General features: G+C 43.2%; 1 protein-coding gene across 3 annotated transcripts in view; it reads right to left on the reverse strand.

Moving 5' to 3' along the window:
- Positions 1-14848, reverse strand: part of MAPK8 (mitogen-activated protein kinase 8) — a 245106-nt gene that overhangs the window by 33856 nt on the left and 196402 nt on the right. The window contains exon 1 of one of the 3 annotated variants that reach the window (XM_042818625.1): positions 12648-12728. The exons of 1 other annotated variant lie outside the window; for it this stretch is intronic. The gene's annotated coding sequence lies outside the window, so the exon portion shown is untranslated. Of the gene's footprint in view, positions 1-12647; positions 12729-14848 lie in introns of those variants that run through there. One more of the 3 variants, XM_042818626.1, reaches the window with a different exon arrangement.

The following is a 14848-nucleotide window of genomic DNA, read 5'->3' on the forward strand; positions in this document are numbered from 1 at the left end:
AAATTCACCGAATCATAGGGGTTGGAAGGGATTAATGGAGATCATCTAGCAAACCCCCTGCTAAAGCAGATCCCTAGAGTAAGTTCCGCAGGAAAGCATCCAGACAGATATTGAGTATCTTCAGAGAAAGAGATTCTACAAGCTCTCTGGGCAGCCCAGCTCAGTGCTCTGCCACCCTCACAGTAAAGAAGCTCTTTCTAATGTGCAGATGGAACCTCCCGGGTTCCAGGTTGCACCCGTTGCCCCTCGTCCTGTCACTGGGCACCACCAAAAACAGAGGATGGCCCTGTCCTCTCAACATTCACATTTCAGATATTTCTAAGTGTTGTTTGCGGACAGTAGGAGTTCTAATTTGGAAACATGGGAAGCCACATAAAATAGAGCAGATTCAGAAAACAAAGATTGAGAAGGTAAGTCAAAATAAATAGGACTGTCTAGAAATCATATTACTCATGAGAGCATATCCAGTGAAATCAAGACCTACAGACAGCTGCATGGGCAGCGTCAAGCCATGTAATTCCCCACTTAACAGCCTGGCTTTTAAGAACTGTTGCAACTGAAAATTAATCAGCAAATATTTGTTCTGGGGAACAGAGGGTGCAATCTTAACAGAAGAAATGAACCACCCAGTAAGCCTAGCAGATAGATGCTCTTCCTTGTCAACCTAAAGACAAGGAAAGAGAAAGCTGTAAGGGAACGCATGCTATCCGCATCATGCAACGTGAAAACTTTTGCTTATTTGCCATTCCTTCTGCTATCTCTCCCTCCCTCCACTAAGGAAGCAAGGAAGTCTGCTGGTATATGGAAGGAGAGAGGAAACCTGACACTTCCTCACCATCTGTGAACAGCAGGCACTTGGGGCTAGGCAGATTTCCCTGTTTCCAATATATACGTTTTCAAAAATGCACACATTCTGAAAACAAAGCCAGTGCTAGAGAGTCACCAGTGTACGTACTTAGAACAGTCTGAGAACTGTATTAAGAGTTTGGTACATCGAGATTTACCCAACTGAGGTCTCAGATACTCAAGCCAGCAACAAAGCAGCGTGCAGCACATGCCATGTTCCTGCACTTCTCATGGTCAAGTCCTTTCCTGTAACACGAGCAGCAAGCAAACACAGCTGCGGAACACCAGCCCACACTCCCTGCTAAGCGCTCCCCTGGGCCAGCAGGGCTTCCTTAACATACATATCCTTGCTAAGTTATAAATCACTTCTCATTCCGTATATCACAGCACTGTGCAACTATATGGCATTCTGAACAGTAAGCTTTCCAGGTCTCCGTACTTTGTGTGGTGATAAGGGCGTACCACACAGACCAACAGGGCAGGTCACACAGCAAGACGTATTTCTAATGCAATATACTGTAGGGCTCTTCTCTGTTCTTAAGCTTTTTTAAAGAAGCTATTAGACAACTGTAGGGATTTCTTAAGACAAATAGCCTTTGCTTTTAAGATAGGTTTAGAATTCACGTGTCATGAAGATGTAAATAAAGAGGCAGATAGTCTGCAAAACTAACAGCCTGTAAGCCAGCATTTGTAACCCTGAAAATTCTCATCCTACTTCTCTTCTAAAGCTTTTATTTTTTTAAGCTGATTCTAGAATTTTAATTCTTCATAAAGAGAATTAAGCTGTATCATTTCTCAAGAAGAAACATTATCAGAATGAATACAGCTACATCTACCAAAAAAATCCCACGCTGCAAACACTCTGTGTACTTTATTTCACAAGACTGGATCTCTGCAGCTTCTTCAGCATAACATCACATGAACCTGCTTCTCCACAGACGGTTCCATGATGAATCCCATTATCACAATATATGAAAGTAACACTTTCCCAACTATCTCTTTTGGGTCATTTTTGCCACAGAAATCACTAACTAGAATGGCTCCATCAAAAGAAAACTTGTGTAATTTTACTTTTTGGCATGGAAGCCATTATGACAGCAGATTAAAGCACTATTCTTAGCAAAACTCTCTTTTACAGAAATAATAGGATAAGGCAAGGATCTTCCACTTCCTTAATCCTTTTTCAAACAAAGATAATACAAAAGGACAGTAGATGGAGAGAGGTTCAAGGTAAACATTTTTAAAATGGCTTAAAACATATAAGTACTAAACAAAGCTCTGAGGAAGAAAGAATCTTACAGATGGCTATTAAAAACACCATTCTGTTTTCTATAGGCTATGGTAGGGCAGTTTGTTATTAGCATTTTTTGTTGTTATTTTTACAATGTTAAAATCTGAAGACAGTGGAAATTCAGGGAAGTAAGACTTCAAAAAGCTGGGAAATACCAAATACAATGGGGTCCTGAAGTGCGATCTGAAAAGAAGTTGAAAGTCCCACTTAAACGAGACCCATCTCACACAACTGGAACTACTGCTCTCCAGCAAATGTAACTCCATATCATGTTATACACTTCCCCTGGGGGCAGAATCATATGTCATGGCCTACTCAACTTACTCAGGTATTTTAAAAAGCTTAGCAGTAATCTAACTTGAAATTCATGAGCAGAGAATAAGTTATCAATCTGGGTTGTTCTGTTTCAGCTACCTATCTAACAGAATGGTATTTCTAGTCATAGGCAAAAGTGACAAAAACCTGCCTGTGTACGTGAAGTTCCTATCCATCCAGAGACTGCTAGTAAAGCAGTAACAGTGTCAGAAGACAGGCCATCAGTAAATACCATTCAGAGTGCCTCAACAAGATCTGCACAGGGCCAGAAGAGAAATCTGGTTCCAGGTTTACTCTGGGGTAGGAGGAAATGCAAATGCATGTTCTTGAGCCTCTACTCACAGAGGAAGACGAAGCATCCAGAAGCTACCTGTTTCAGCAGAAGCAGCAACTGAAAGATTCTCTGACTCTTTTAAAGGACACAAGCAAAGAAAAGATACCAAGTGACCTAAAATACCTAAGTGACACTGAATACCAAAAGTGAAGAAGACAACTGCTACAGAACACCAGAAAGCAGAGAGCCACAAAACAGCTGGGGGGAAAAGTTTTCAATATGTTTTAAAAGTGCATTAAAGAATCATATCAAAAGTTTGACCAAAAATAGTAACTGTAAAAGGTTTTAACTTTAAATCCCAGTGACAAAAACTTAGAATCCAATTACAAATGTGCTACTTTCACTAATTCATTCATTTATCTGTTAAATACAAGCAGATTAAAGTGCTATGAAATCCCATCACAAGTATTTGGCATTAAATACCTCAGCAATAAGAGCGTTAGGATGGAACAAAGAACTCCAAAACATCCCACAGCCACAGCACTTACAATTCCTTCACAGATCTCGCCTTTAATGCCCCACATTGCACACAATCACTTATTGGTGACGGGCACTGAGGTTTTAAACTACATTTCAAAATAAAGGCTTTGCATTCGAGGTCATCTGTAGGAAACAACACTGACGTACTGGATTCACTACAAGCAGCAGTAGAGTGTGCTCTGGTATCCAACTTCTCTTCTTTCTCTTGGACTTCAGTAGTGCCTGTACCAAAAACACTGCTAAGAAGTTCCTAAGCTAGGAAGCTCAAGAATTCCCATTCTTTATTCAAGAACAAAACCTTCAGGAGCACTGCTATGCATTGTATGCTAGTGACACACTAAGAGTTGTGATGAGGAAATTTCTGTGGAATCAACCTCAAGTGTAAGAGGAGAGGAATAAAGTAGCTCTAGTTATACCGAGATTTTTTTATTTCCCCTCAACTCCAAGTTGTCATTAATGAGATCCTTTTATGGCCAAAATAAGCTTATTAGAAATGGAACTTTTTTTCTGTTCCACATCTTGACATACAAGTGGCACAAGAATCCTGTCATGTTTCAATTTAATAAACAGCGGAAGAAACACTGGCTGCTGTTCAAAGGAGGAGCTTTGCATTGCAGGAAGCCATGCAAAGAAAGTCACTCTGCTGGAAAGCTTGACTGCTTGTTCAGTGAACCACTCTCACACACAATGATCTTTCTGTTACCGTGCATCTCCTGAATATTCACTTTTGGCATAAAATGAAAAAAGTGGACTTAGCCCTCACACCACTAACAATGTAAAGCTTTTTAGGATATCGTGTTACTACCCCTCCTTCTACAAACTGCCCAGGAAATTGTGTTTCTCTCCATCCTAAACACAGGCACGATGAACAATCACCAACTGATCCATGCTGACCAGCACAACTGCCACATTCACTTTTTGCTGTTTCATAATAAAACTTGAGGCTAAATGCTAGAAGCAATTTTTGTATTTTTATCCAGGAAGCATCACTAACTACTGTCAGTTTCAGTCTGGCATAAACTTAGGCTCTAAAACTTTAAAGAATACATTTAGGACCTGCAGAGATACACTATCTCTGACATCAGATTTCCCACAGAATCATCTTAGAGCCACACACGAACAGCTGTGTGCATGTGTTCAAGTATCTACAGGTCCAGCTCCAGGACAGATGCTTCACTAAGAGGCGAAACATACTGGGCTGTAACTCCCTATTCTGCTCACCTCCCCTTCTTTTATGTTTGACATTAACATAATTCTAATGTGTTTGTACATTTAGTGGCCAGTAACTAAAAGAAAAACAAACAGCAAGATGTTGTCTCCTGAAAGCAGCACAACCATAAGGCCAAGAGAGAAAAGGATTTCTGAATCTGATGAGGCTCTTCTCTTCTTTCCTCCAGCAGGCATTAGCCCTACCACTTCTTTGCAACTTGAACTGCAGTTGCCACCAGCTGGGAATCACACCTGGTTTGCTCTGTGCCACCATCTCCTGGAGGAACCATTGCCCACCCAGCAGAGGATCACAGTTGTACAGCAGTAATTGCCAACGTGCTCCTCCTCTGCAGAAGGCAAGCCTGGACAAACTTCATCTGGCTGCATTGCCGGGTACTTCAGGCTGTTCTGTCAAAGATGGGATTTTATGTTCACCACAGTGAGCACAGGCATGATAGGCACCAGAACCTTCGTTTTGTTCTTTACATTTGCCTGCAAGCACTTTTGGCCTAATCAGCTGGAAAGCTCTCTGTAGGGCAGAGAAATGCCAGTGTTGCCACTAGCAGACTTGAAAGAAGATACTTATCACATCTCGCTGTTTCTTCCTCCACAGTCTACCAGTCTTTTCTTTATCTATGTCATCCGTACCTTTGTTTCACCAACTACCTTAAGCTACCTCAAAAATAAAATAAACCCACAAACAGTAGAATCACAGCGCAGCTTGGAAGCAATGCCTGGGGATCATCTACCTGCTCCTGACAGGCACACCTTCAAACCTGTATTTGTATAGGATTGTTCAGGGCATTGCTGAAAGTCTCCACAGATGGAGACTCTAAAATGCCCTGGGACCCTGGCAGTACTCCATACTTAATCATGGGAAGATATTCCTTTCACAGTCAATTGAAATTTCTATTCTTACAGCTTATGAGCCTTGTTCTTCTCACTGTGCACCTTTGAGCCTGGCTCCATCATCTTTATGACCCTTCTTAATGGCAGTAATTACATTCCCACCTGTGCCTTCCTCTGCTCCAGCTGCCCCCATCCCTCCTCCACCCCCAGCACCTGAGCAGCCCGGTTACAGCCTCTCCCTCATTTGTCTCCAAGTGTGAACTCAGAACACATGTGAACCATGGAGTAATACTGTAGCAGGATCTGGGCAACTGCCCCACATAGCTCTCTATAGCTACTAGCCAGGCTCTTCCTCATATCTAACCGCCTTCTGCTCAGCTTCTCCTTCCCTAGGAGCCCTCAGCTGCAAGAGCTGCTCCCCATCATCAGGCCCCAGCCAGCAGAAGGATCAATTTATGCACCTAAGTCCATATGACCATACATCCACAGAGCTGGGCACTTTCCTGGCTGAGAACACAGCCAGAAATGTGATACCTGGTGATCATTTTCCTCATTTCACTACAGACAAAACTCTAGATAGGAGACTGTTGAGCCTTTGTTTAGAAAACTGAGATACAAGATAAGTGTTTAAGAACGAATGGACACAGACTACAATGACTGGAGCATGCATTTTAGCCACAGTTCATAGTTAAGAGGAAATACCAAGATATTTGCCCACATACTTTTAGGCTTTGTAGTTAAAAATACCTTGGTACATGAAGTCAGAGATTGACAGATTTGTATGTTGTGGTTTTTTTTGTTTGGTTTGTTTTTTTTTTTTTTTAAAATAAATACTCAAAATTCGTAATTCGTAAAACAGGGAAAGGGCTTTCCAGCACTACTATACAATTAATGTTTCCCTTTGTTGTCCATTTGAAGTGCATGCACATGAGCACACACATACACAGTATTTGCTTTGTTTGCAACACAGATGACCAAAGTGTGCTTCTTGCCGGTCACCATCTAGCAATAGTCTACAGTTTCCAACTGAGAAAGATTAATAAGCATCCCATCTGTTCACATTTCAAGCAGCATTTATCCAACAATAAAAGTGACAATATGGACAACTATGAGGTTTATTTCAGTAACATGCTTACAGGCAAACCATTTGGACGGGAAAAGAAACGAGGATTAGCTATTAACTGCTTAGGAAAAAAAAGTGCTCAAAGTTGAGAAGAAAAGCATTACTAATTATAAGCTTAGCACAACAAGATTATCATCTCTTCACACAAGAATTTAAGAAAAATGCAGGCACTAGAGAAAGCTTGACAAGACATTTTACAAAATAAACAACAGCCCAAGTAACAGTATTGTGAACAGAGGTGCTTGGGCAGTTCTCTTTGTGAAGACTATCTGTGCAGACACAGATCCAGACCAGTCTGATGCTGTCATCTGAGCCTCTTGGAGGAGTTCGCACCCAAAGTCTGCACAAAAACCTGTGGCAGAAGCAAAGCACTGTGCACTGCTGGCTCTTCTGGAAACAGGCAGTGAACTGGAGTATTCCTTATGCTATGCAGGCTGCAAAAGTCTTCTAGCACACAAAAGGAGATTTGCTATCAAACAGGCACATTCACTGAGCTCTCACACTAATTTTTATATCAAGTAAGGAAAATTTAAGTTCTATTTTTAAAATGTATTGCAATTCTCATCCATTTTGATTTAACACTTCAAATTCAAATTCATTTAATTGAAGTATATATCATACAAAGCTAGAATTATTACTGTGTTATTTCCCACAATTTTTTAAGTCAACGTACTGGCAATGCGCTCTGCCCACCACCACTTGGCTCTGAGCTTCTTGGCACCACTTTCAAACTCTAAGACCACACATTTCTTAAAATGATACCAGTCACAGCTGAGCAATGCTGCTGTTTTGCCACAAGATTTTTTTTTTTAAAGATACATAGCACTAAAATTCCACTCAATATTTGGCATATACAAACAGAACTTCTCAATGAAATACACCTGGAGTTCCACATTTTGAGAAAGAGCTGGGACAGAAAATGAGAAGGGTATTCCACACACAATTTTTCTTGAAGGCTTCATCTATTACTGCGTTATAATGGGCTGGAAAAAGCTACAAGGGAAGTTCTAAACGCTAAATGAACAGCAGCCTCTACCAAGCAGAAAAATCTAAAAGGATAAATGCTAAGTATTTCTGAAGTACCACATAACGCTAGCAGGCATTTGTATTCCTATACATAAAATATATCTTACATTAAAAAGAAAACATTAACCATTTTAACTTCACGTTCCTGACATCCACTTTCTAGTCTTAAGTAAAGCACTGCCTCATCAGGAAAGCATTTCTTCACAAACAGTATTTAAAGAAAGTAAAAACACAAGCAGTTATCAGTCCTACAACATCACGCCTTCATCCAAAAATTTACATGCTCCTTGTTCTCCATAAGGACCCCCTTATTGATACTCACCTGTTTTGAAACAATTAATATACACTGACATGGAAGAGAATGTCCATTCACAGTAAGCTAATGGCTGAAAACTTCTAGGTCAGTGCTGGCTGCCTAACAGAGACAATGACAAATTTGAGCAGCAGGCCCAGCTGAACCTCATGAGGTTCAATAAATCTAAGAGCAAGGTCTGCACCTGGGTCACGGCAACCCCTGCTATCAGTACCAGCTGGGGGATGTAAGAATGGAAACACAGCCCTGCAGAAAAAGACCTGGGGATGTGAGCCAGCAATGTGCCCTCGCAGCCCACACAGCCAACTGTATCCTGGACTGCACCTAAAGAAGCACTGCCAGCAGGGCAAGGGAGGTGATCCTGCCCCTGTATGCATAAATATACATACAAGAAAGAAGGGACAGACTTTTTACCAGGGTCTCTTGTGATAGGACAAAGGGAAATTGTTTCAAACTAAAAGAGAGGAGGTACAGATTGGACATAAGGAAGGACCTTTTTACAATAAGGATAGTAAGGCACTGGCACAGGTTGCCCAGTGAGGCAGTGGATGCCCCATCTCCGACATCCAAGGTCAGGCTTGATGGTCTGAGCACCTGATGGAGCTGTATGTGGCTCCATTCATTGCAGGCGAGTTGGACAAGAGGGCTTTTAAGGGACTCTTCCAACTCAAATAATTCTACAATTCTAACAGGTGCTCGTGCCCAACTGTTCTTGGTCTCCACAGTGCGTTCAATCACAATAAATAGCTTTTTCAGGATGCTTTCAGGTAACATCAGCAGAAGACTCCATTTGCACATGGATGTTTTTAAGCAAGCGTCTCTGAACACGAGAAATCTATCCACTTGCACTTCATTACTCTTCTAATCTGTGAATCTTTGTGCAAGTACACAACTGATAGCAACAGCCACTTCAGCAGCCTCCTTGTCTTCCTACCTCCTAACAGCATACTTGCTTAGACACAAGGGAATTAATCAGGCTGAAAAATAGTCCACATGGAAGAATGTTTTTTTCCAGCTGCATCACTTAGCTCCTTGATCTATTTTGCCTCACAGCAGCCAGAGAGGAGGATTGGTGGGGAAAAAGATTGCTCAAGCAAGATAGCCACTGAAACTACGGTGTGACGCTACAGAAATAGAAACAATTGTAATTGCTTTGAAAACAAAGATTTTATCAACCAGTTCACTGATACTGCAGTCACAGTTAAAAATAATATCCACAAGTTCAAATGACTATTTGTGTATTTTCATACAAATAGATCATATATATGGAACAATGTCCCCTTCAACAGAAAAGATGTAAAAAATGATCTTTCCACAAGGAGAGCCAGAATGGGGGATGAGCTGCCGGAGAGGAGCTCTGCGGAGAGGGACCTGGGTGTCCTGGTGGACAACAGGTTGGCCATGAGCCAGCAGTGCGCCCTCATGGCCAAAAAGGCCAATGGCATTCTGGGGTGCATTAAAAAGAACGTGTCCAGCAGGTCGAGGGAGGTGATCCTCCCCCTCTACTCTGCCCTGGTAAGGCCTCATCAGGAGTGCTGTGTCCAGTTCTGGGCTCCCCAGTACAAAGAAGACAGGGATCTCTTGGAAAGAGTCCAGCGGAGGGCCACAAAGATGGTGAAGGGCCTGGAGCATCTCCCCTATAAAGAAAGGCTGAGGGAACTGGGTCTGTTTAGCCTTGAGAAAAGATGACTGACAGGGGAATCTAATCTAAGTTTATAAATATCTGAGGTGTGGGGGCACAGTGGTGAGGCCAGTCTCTTTCCAGTGGTACATGGAGACAGGACAAGGAGAAACAGACATAAGCTGCAGCAGAGGAAGTTCCTCACAAATGTGCATAAGAGCTTCTTTACAGTAAGGGTGACAGAGCACTGGAACAGGCTGCCCAGGGGGGCTGTGGAGTCTCCTCTGGAGATGTTCAAGACCTGCCTGGACGCCTACCTGTGCGACCTGGTGTGGGGAACCTGCTTTGGCAGGGGGGTTGGACACTATGATCTCTAGAGGTCCCTTCCAACCCCTACAATTCTGTGATTCTGTGAAAGCCTTTATCAAGTTTAAAAGTAAAATTTCCACCTCAATCTAAGCAAGGTACTTATTGAAAAAGATGTGAAAATTACTTATTTGGATGCTTAATTCAGCAATGTAAAGATTATTTTCCAGAATCCATGAGTGTGCTCTGGTGAACTTCACAGCAGGAAAACAGCACAAGTAGCTTCAATTGGGTTTTTAAAGAGCTTTCAAGGACCGAGAGATCTTCCCACAATATAAACAGATTTCTAAATGAATGAAGAACAACTCAGGTTTTTTTGTTTGTTTGTTTTTTAAGAATACATTTACAGCAAGAAAATATTCAGTCTTTATTAAAAACCTATGATGAAAAGCAGATCGATAGGAAAAAAAAAGACAGCAACAAACATTACATGCATACAAAATAACATTAATAAAAAAACACTGTAAGCACAGCACTTTTTCCCCATGGGTGAAGGGGAGGAAAAGAATGAAGTTGAAGACATGGCATACCATACTCTTCATCGGACCATCAAGGTTACTTGCATTTGTCAAGGACACAAAACTTCAAAAAGGAAGTTTTTGCACTTTCTGTGCATCTTTTAAAGAATATCCATACAAATAATTTGGCAGTTAAGGAAGAAAGTACAAACAAAAACAACAAAGGGAATACAAAGGTAACAGATAACCAAGTAGCTGGAATAAACCACAAGGAATCATTTCTGGTATGCTGCAGGCAGAAAATGAGTTGTCATTGAAATACACAAGCGCTTGGTTACCTAAATATAGAGACATTTAGGCTAGAATTAGACAATGTAACAAGCTTACTGAAGAATTTGGAAGGTTGTTACATCTGCTCTCCTACAAAGCCAGCCAAAGCCCAGCTCCCTAATGAAATTTCGCTGAACTTTTACTGAAAGTTGAAAGTTAAAACACAAAAGCCACACATACAAAAGGGCAGCTGTACTCTACCAAGAACAAGTAGTCCCAAACCACAAAATTCAATACCACAGTAGAGGATTTTTTTTTTTTTTTTTTTTTTTTTTTTTTTTTTTTTAACTGTTGCTGGCCTAGAAGTCTCCATGAAGCAATGGCACTTCACAACACTACTTTGAATCTTGTGAATCAGTAGCATCCCTGGTCAAAAAAAAGCTTGTCAGACCCGAGGACACTATTAACATTCCCTTTCAATGTTAAGGCAACAATTTCACACAGCATCCCCTCCAACTCTGGATTAGTTTTGGTCAATAGATGTTTGATTCTTCCTTCCCATCACACTTCCACCCAGTCAGCCCTGGAAACTGCCACGATCTGACAGTCTGGAACATGCTGAGTGCCTGTACGGGCATCACGTGCGTTGCAGTGCTCCCTACCAGAACCAGGCATTCCCATCAGAGTTTCTTGGCATTCAGACTCTTAAGGGAGGAAACTGAGACCATAGACCAAAAGCCACAGGAAAGACAGGAAATTGATGTGGGATGATCACTGCTCCTATCTAACCAGCCTATGCTACACACCTTTGAATCAAGTGGGGAATGACAAGATGGCTGCCCCCACACGTTGAGATCACAGAACAAGACTACGCAAAATTCAACACATTTTTCTTTGCTAATATTGAAGGAAGAGCTTCCCTGCGTTATACACAAGGGATACTCAGATTCATCAGTGAGGTCCCGGGGATACTATCCTTAACCAGGTTGGGCCCAGTTTCTCTTCACGTAATAACACTTCAAACTAGTTCAAAGTTATCTATCCAACACATCTGCAGATACAGAGAGATACATTAACACTTCTATACGTGCTTCTGCCCTAGAAGCACTTCTGTTGGCACCTCCAGAAGCAAGGCTGTGTCTCAGCACTTCAGCTGTGTGCCATTATAGCCAAGTCTCCACACCTGTACACAGAAGCCAGCCATAATGTAAGCTTGCTAAATGCTACAAGCACATGCCCAGGAGGCAAGCAATACCTTCCACAAACCAGTACAGCACCTTTTGTATTATCAGATAGGCCAAAGCACACAGGGTTTTAGACTGGCTGAAAGACTTCAGCAAGCCTGCTCCACCTGATACAGAAATTCAAAGCCATGCTATATGTATAGCTAGGGGAACAAAACAATTGAATGGGACTTGTATCTGTGAGTTATCAGCAGTGCCTGGCCAGGATTCACTGTGAAAGCTCCGCATTGAAATAAGAAATCAGGCTTCAGGAGCCAAACTGGATGCTATTAATGACACGGAGGAAACAAAGTGCAAAGAAAATTTGCAAAGAGACAGCTCATTCCTTTTACAAGGAATATGAGAACTAAAAGGCAAAAGAATCAAAGGCATTGCCCACCTCCCCCCCAAGCTCTATAATCAGAGCAGTTATGGGAAGCGTTTTTTGTTTCAGGAGGCGTTTTAGAGGCAAGGTCATGGGAGTTCAGCATAGAGGTGGCTGCGCACGGCCGTGTTTGCACCTCATTGCGCAGAGGGCCGTGGTGCCAGAGCTGCCCACGGCCGCTGCCCCCCGCCCGGGGAAGAGGAGGAGCCCGGCGCCGAGCCCGCTGCCCCTCCTGTCACACCAACAAAGAGGCCCCCGCCATTATCCACCCAGGAACCTCCAGCCGTCCCTGCACCGCCGGGCCGCGGCGAAGCCCGGCAAGCAGAGAAGGTCACGAGCGCGGAGAGCCCCGCAGGAAGCAAAGGGCCCGGCCCGGCCACGCTCGCTGCCAGCCCAACGCCCCCGCGCTGGAACGTAAACAAAGCGGCCGGGCCCGGACCCCGCGGCGCCGCCGTTCTCCGCGCACCCGCCCGGCTCCGGCCCCGCTTCCCAAGCGCCTCCGCCTCCACCCCTCCACAGCCCCAGGCGCCGCGCTCACCGCCCGCCGCCGCCTCCTGCCTCGGCCGCTGAATAATGAGCCGGGGCCGGGCTGCGCACACGCACCGCGCTTCGCCCGCCCGGCGCGGCTGCGGCTGCCCGCCCCCTCCGCTCGCTCCGCCCGCGCGCCCGGCCCGGCCTCCCCTGAGCCGTCCCTTCGGGCGCGGGCGCTGCGGGAGACCGCGGCTGCCAGCCCCGTCGCCGAGCCCGGCCTGGTGTCTGCGGGGCTGTGCTCGCCAGCTCCTTCCCAAGGTTATGCCCTGAACCTGCCCCTGCCATGACAAAACTGCGTTTTTCAGGTGTTTGCCTTCACGCTCCCCTCCAATGCTTTGGCAGTCGGCCTTGGCGCTGGAGCATCCGTTTCCTAGTGCTCCCAGACATCCTGCACGGCCTTGGCAGTCCCAGCCTTCCCCTTGCACGCCTGGCACCGCAGTGCTTTATCTCATTGCTGGGTGTCTGGAGCGGTGTAACATCTTCTGTATCTGTTTTGGCACTGTTTTTCTAAATTTTAAGCACCTATTTGTGAGATTTTGAGTTATTACCACTGCCTTTAGCTCTTGGCACTCTCATGGGTACTCGGCTTTGTTTTTTCAATATTCTGTTTGTTATTCTTCCCTTCCTTTCCCTTCCCTCCTCTGTTTTTTCCTTTTCTTCCAGCAATACCCCTGTTTACAGACTTCGTGCCTTGAAGCTGTGTCAATATGCCTGAAACAAACCTTTGTATGGTTACACCGTATAGTACTAAAAAAGACCTTCTGAAGAGTATTTAAAAATACATAAAATCTGCCGGTTAGGCACAGTAAAATGGATATTTCACATCTTACTCATTGTCAAACGTTGGAATGGCTTATGTCACATTTTTGAAGGTGCAGAATAATGCAGTGAGATTGTCTTTCTTTATCTCTGTAAGAAAGAATAAATTTTTACCTAGTAAAGATGCTACTTCAGATGTTCCAGAATTACTCTCTGTGGCAGCATCAAAAGCTTAACTTCAACAAAGCTATACTACTCATATTCCCATCTTAGGGAAATATCTGCACTCTCTGACCTTAAAATTTTCAATATAAGCAAGCCCATTTCGACCCCATAAGTTAGAAGTGGTTCCTTTGCAGTTCCATACAGACATACATGACAATATATAGGAAAACAAAATAAAACAAGACTGTTGCTCAAACTGCCCCCAGGCATCCCTGGATCCCAGTTGGCTTTAAGCATGTTACCAAGGTAGCATCTCCCACCTCATCACCCATTATTTCCATGAGACTGTCCCAGAACTTGCATAGCCAGCTTTTAGGTTTGAGACTCCTTGTTGAATTATGTTAGATCATGATCAGACGTTGTATTCTCTGCTGTGTTTATGTGTGAAAGAGGCAAAATTCAGCTTGGCAGAAGGAGTAGTATGAAACCTCAGACAATGCAGCACAACTTAGTCTGGGTAGATCATACCCATCTTCACCTGCAGACAGACAGGCCCTGCTGATTTTGGCTGATGCATGTCATGGTACCTTCATGTAATTCCCCCAATTTGCAAAAAGTCCTCCACTGAAAGAACCAGGCGGGGAGAATCTTGTTCAGCCACTATGGGTATTTGCAACAAGGCTTATGGCCTTGCAGATCACTGATGCTAATCTTTGTCTTTTGGGTAGAGTTATTGGCTCCTGATCACCCTACTTCAGGTAAGACCGCATTAAAATTTGCAAGTTAAGAAGGATCTCAGTCCCTTTAAGGTATAAAACTGTGCTTTGCTTGCGATTCAGATATGTCACATTTATTTTTCAGGGCACAATCCAAATCTCATTATGATTTTATAGCTTTCAAAGTTGGCACTTTTTAACAGAGAGATATTTCTAAGTGACTTTTTAACTCCTCAGTTTGGCTATCCAAGCATCGTTAGTCTTGGCTTTGGATTGTTGCTCTAAATTATGCAGTTGTTGAGTGTCTAATAAATACTTTTATAGAAAAATAGTGCCAGAAAAGTCTGAATTATGTCAGAATACTGCAATCTTTCTCACTTCCATGCGTAGGTATAATGGTATGTTTCTGATCACCGTACTAAAATATTTGATTCAGCAGTCATTAAATTGCATTAGGAATGTAGTTTTGTCATTTCTGAGGATTTTCAGTAAGTTCTTATCAATTACCACATCCTTGGTAGTAAACACTGTTATAACACATTGATACTTACAAACTGCAAAAAAACCA

The sequence above is a fragment of the Centrocercus urophasianus genome, unplaced genomic scaffold (genome assembly GCF_019232065.1).
Source record: "Centrocercus urophasianus isolate 14NV4802_14NV808 unplaced genomic scaffold, USGS_Curo_1.0 seq_17, whole genome shotgun sequence".
Classification (NCBI taxonomy): Eukaryota; Metazoa; Chordata; class Aves; order Galliformes; family Phasianidae; genus Centrocercus; species Centrocercus urophasianus.